Source organism: Nyctereutes procyonoides, unplaced genomic scaffold, assembly GCF_905146905.1.
Source record: "Nyctereutes procyonoides isolate TBG_1078 unplaced genomic scaffold, NYPRO_anot_genome, whole genome shotgun sequence".
In the NCBI taxonomy this organism is placed as follows: Eukaryota; Metazoa; Chordata; class Mammalia; order Carnivora; family Canidae; genus Nyctereutes; species Nyctereutes procyonoides.
The window spans coordinates 41,739,285-41,744,398 of NW_026575140.1; the positions used below are offsets into that span (position 1 = coordinate 41,739,285).

Sequence of the window (5,114 nt, forward strand, 5' to 3'; positions counted from 1 at the left end):
TTTTTAATAGTAAAAGCAATCATGTTTCTCTCTTATAAAATATAAAATCAATTTATATTACTAAATCTCCTAATATGGAATCATCCTTGGATTCCTTGATTGCTGAAACAAACCTTATTTGGTTTTGGTGTTATTCTTTTTTTTTTTTTTAATTTTTTTAAATTTATTTATGATAGTCACAGAGAGAGAGAGAAAGAAAGAGAGGCAGAGACACAGGCAGAGGGAGAAGCAGGCTCCATGCACCGGGAGCCTGACGTGGGATTTGATCCCGGGTCTCCAGGATCGCGCCCTGGGCCAAAGGCAGGCGCTAAACCACTGCGCCACCCAGGGATCCCGTGGTGTTATTCTTTTAATGTACTGCTGGTTTGGTTTAATGTATACAATTTATATGTGGTTTTTGTGTGTATGTGTATATTTAAATTGTTTTCAGCTCTTTCCAAGTAAAACTAGTCTGCGGTTTTGTCTTTATTAGGTTCTCAGATCAGTGATTTGTCAATTTTGTAAAATGAATTATTTCCTTTACTTCCCTGCTTTTGAGTAGTTCAAACAGCATCCCAAAGAATTCATTCGATTTTTAAAGATTCACAGGTGAAGTGATCTGGGACTAGATTAGGCGGGATGAATGGAGCCCCAGAGGGTCAGGAAAGTATTAGGAGTGGAAGGGTGTGGCTGAAAGTAACCATAGAAGTCCTGAGGGTGCTGAGGAGAGAAGGGAAAAGAAGAGTTGAGGATGAAACTTTTTTTAAATTAAGGTGTGAATTTTAATTCCGCTAGAGTTAACATATAGTGTTGTATTAATTTCAGGTGTACAATATAGTGATTCAGCAGTTCCGTACATTACTCAGCACTCCCCTCCACAATCGCACCCCTAATCCCCATCATGCATTTCCCCTATCCCCCTACCCACCTCCCCTCTGGTAACCAGCAGTGTGTTCTCTCTCTCCCTCCCTCCTTCCCTCCCTATCTTCCCTTTCCCCTTTCCTCCTCTCCCCCTTTTTTCCCCTTTGCACATTTGTTTCTTACATGTGAGTGAAATCATATGATATTTGTCTTTCTTTGACTTATTTCACTTAGCATAATACCTTCTAGATCCATCCATGTTATAAATTGCAAGATTTCATTCTTTTTTTATGGCTGAGTAATATTCTATTGTGTATACATACCACATCTTTATCCATTCATCTTTTGATGGACATTTGGGCTGTTCCCGTAATTTGGCTATTGTAAATAGTGCTGCAATAAAATAGAGCTTAGTACTGCAATAAAATAAAAATAGAAGTGCATGTATCCCTTTGAATTTGTGTTTTTGTATTTTTTAGGTAAACAGTGCAATTATTGGATCTTAAGGTAGCTCTATTTTTAACTCTTTGAGGAACCTCCATACTGTTTTCCACCCTGGCAGCACCTGTTTGCATTCCCACCAGCAGTGAGGGGGAGGGTTCTTATTTCTTCACATTCCACACATCCTCTCTAACATTTGTTTCTTGTGTTGTTGATTTTAGCCTTTCTGAGAGGTGCAAGGTAATAACTCATTACAGTTTTGGTTCGCAATTCCTTGAGGGGAAGTGATGTTCAGCATCTTTTCATGTTTGTGTTGGCCAGAGGATGAAACCTTTTTTTTTTTTTTAAAGACTTTATTCATGAGAGACACAAAGAGAGAAGCAGAGACACAGGCAGAAGGAGAAGCAGGCTCCTCGCAGGGAGCCTGATGTGGGACTCGATCCCTAGACCTAGGATCACACCCTGGGCTGAAGGCAGATGCTCAACTGCTGAGCCACCCAGGCATCCAGATGATGAAACCTTTTAAAAGAACTGGAAAAAAAAAAGAAGAAGAAGAAGAAGAAGAAGCCTGAGGGAGAGACCAGGGTGGGGGATAGTGGTGGCGAGGGTGGCGACTACCTGGAGGACCCCTGAACCCCTCTGGCACTCTGTCTAACCTGCCTGCATCCTGCACCCATCCCTCCTTGTTCACGCAGCCCCTCGAGGTTGGCCTTAGGTGGTGCAAGGGGGCTGCTGCCATCTTCCCTGCTCCCTACTCCTTCCTCTGCTGCTGGAAGCTGGCAGCAGCTGGAGAAGGGAGCAGTGCCCGGGCTGTGAAGGGGGACGGAGGCGGTGGGGAAGGGGGTCCGGCCACTATGGACGACTAGGCATTCACCAAGGAGCTGCACCAGTGGGTCAAACAGCTGAATGGAGAATGATAATCAGGTAGGTCCCTTTTCCTTGACAAAAAGGCTAAGGAAATTTTAACAAAAGACTCAAAAGTGCAGGAGGTTCATTTTCCTGTTATTCTGTATGGAAATATGCATGGTCAATTCCATGATTTTTTTTTTCTTTTTAAGATTTTATTTATTTATTCATGAGAGACACAGAGAGAGAGAGGCATAGATATGGGCAGAGGGAGAAGCAGGCTCCATGCAGGGAGCCGGATACGGGACTCGATCCCTGGTCTCCAGGATCAGGCCCTGGGCTGAAGGTGGCGCTAAACCGCTGAGCCACCCAGACTGCCCCAATCCCATGATCCCATGGAACTCTTTAGAATTGGTAGACTATTGCCAGGTACAAACTATCTATCTCTTCATGGGCGACTATGTGGACATAAGCTATACTCAGTGGAGGCTGTGACTGTCTTGTGGTCTTAACGGTGTGTGACCTACAACACACTGCAGTATTGAGAAGAAACCGTGAAAGCCGACAAATTACCCAAGTATATGGCTTCTATGATGAATGTCTATGAAAGTATGGAATTGGCCAAAGTGTGGAAATATTTTACAGATCTATTTGATTATCTTCCACTTACAGCTTTAGTAGATGGGCAGATATTTGGCCTCCATGGTGGCCTCTCTCCATCCCTAAATGGACTGGATCATATGAGAGCCTTGAATCATTCACAGGAAGTTCCACAGGAGGGCCTATTGTGTGATCTGTAGTGGTTAGATCCAGATGATTGTAGTTGGTGGGATATTTCACTACCTCATCCTGGCTGTATATTTGGACATTTCTGAAACGTTTAGTCATGCCAGTGGTCTCACACTGGTTTCTCGAGCTCACCAACTTGTAATGGAGGAATACATTGGTGTCTGGATCAGAGTGTGGGTACCATTTTTAGGACACCCAGTTACTGTTATTGTTGTGGGATGCCAGCTGCTATTGTGGAATTAGATGACACTTTAAAATACTCATTCCCTCAGTTTGACCCAGCACTTCGTGGTGGAGAGCCTCTTATTACCCAGTGTCCCCAAACTACTTCCTGTAAATTCCTCCTGGGAAATATCTGCCTTTGTATGAGAAAGTATACCGGCTTTAAAAACAAAGCCAAAAAAGCAACAGTAATCTATGTATTTCTTAACAAATACAAATGGGGAACAAATGGGGACAAACAAATGGGGATCTGCCTTGGCATTAAACTGTATCATGGACTAAAATGTGCTGTGCTAATGATGAGCATTTAGCACAATTTTCTTTTTTAAAGATTTTATTTTTCCATTCATGAGAGAGAGAGAGAGAGAGAGAGAGAGGCAGGCTCCTGGCGAAGAGCCCCATGTGAGACTCGATCTCAGGACCGACCCTGGATCACTACCTGAGCCGAAGGCAGGTGCTCAACCCCTGAGCCACCCAGGTGCCCCACATTTAGCACATTTGAGACTGAAATTTAGTACGGTATTATTTTCTAGATTGGTCAGTCTTAACAGTTTGCCTGCTGTATTTGTACTAACCATTTTCCTCTGGACTGTTAAGCAAAAAAAGATTCATCTCATTTTGCATTTATTTGGAAATTTTAGTGATAGTGTTTAACTGGTATGGATTGATGGACTTGGAGTTTTATTTTATTTATTTTTTAAAAGATTTTATTTAGTTATTCATGAGAGAGAGAGAGGCAGAGACACAGGCAGAGGGAGAAGCAGTCTCCATGCAGGGAGCCCAACGTGGGACTCCATCCCGGGTCTCCAGGATTATGCCCTGGGCCGAAGGCACGTGCTAAACCACTGAGCCACCCAGGGATCCCCTGGAGTTTTATTTTTAAGAAAAATTCACAAGCTCACTTCCACTTAATCCATTACCCTTTTTTTATTGAAATGTATAGTTAACAGAAGAAAAGATTTTTGGAAGTGTGTTTTCATAACATTTAAAAAGGTTTCCATAAATAAACAAACAAATAAATAAATAAAGGTTTCCCTTCATTTAAACTACTCTTTTATGTCGATCTGCATATTTCTGTATATTTGTCATGACAGTGCTCTTGCTTCCTATTCAGTGTACTGAACAATAAACTTCCATTTTAAACACAAAAACAAAAAAAGAGGAACCAGAGATAGAGGCTTGAAGGAGAACAGAGTCCTAGAAGCCAGAGGACAGAGCTGCAGCATGTGGAGAAATTAAAGAAAACTTGCCTCATTCCCACCCACACCCCCCTTTTTTTAAAGTAAATGCTATGCCTAATGTGAGGCTTGAACTCCTGACCCTGAGATCAAGAGTTGCATGCTCAGGGGCACCTGGATGGCTCAGTTGGTAAAGCATCTGTCTTTGGCTCAGGTCATGATCTCAGGATCCTGGGGTGGAGCCCTGTGTCCTCTGGCTCCCTGCTCAGTGGCGAGCCTGCTTCTCCCTCTCCCTCTGCTCCCTGCTCCCCACTTGTGTGTGCTCGCTCTCTCAAATAGATAAAATCTTTTAAAAAAAAATGAGTTGTATGCTCTACGGCTGTGCCAACTAGGTGCCCCAAGTATTTTACTTTTTTAAAGTAACCCCTCATTCCCAATTCTAAATGAGTAAGTGAGTATTACAGGGCAGCACTTTATGTACTTTCAGAAAGAATGGGTTCTCTACCCTTTCAAGATCTCTTTATTTTATTCACAATTAACAAATGAGATGAGAAGATTGTTGATGTGGCTGAGACTGGGAAGTCAGATCTCACTTCACCTAGTTGGATAGCATGCATTCAGTGGAAAATATTGACTGGTACTTTCTTTTGGATAACCGTCAAAGAGAAGTTAATTGGTTAAAAAACAAAACCAGGGAATGCTTCCTTAATTTCAGAAAGAAAGTTTGTTATAAATTTCCTTTAAACAGAGAAGCCTCTCTCTGGTTTGGTCTTTCTCCACGTAGGGTATTGAAAATAC

General features: G+C 42.3%; 1 pseudogene; it reads left to right on the forward strand.

The window, feature by feature from the left end:
* The first annotated feature begins 2,135 nt into the window (after positions 1 to 2,135).
* LOC129496878 (serine/threonine-protein phosphatase 2A catalytic subunit beta isoform-like) lies at positions 2,136 to 3,449 on the forward strand (annotated as a pseudogene).
* Positions 3,450 to 5,114: the final 1,665 nt, after the last annotated feature.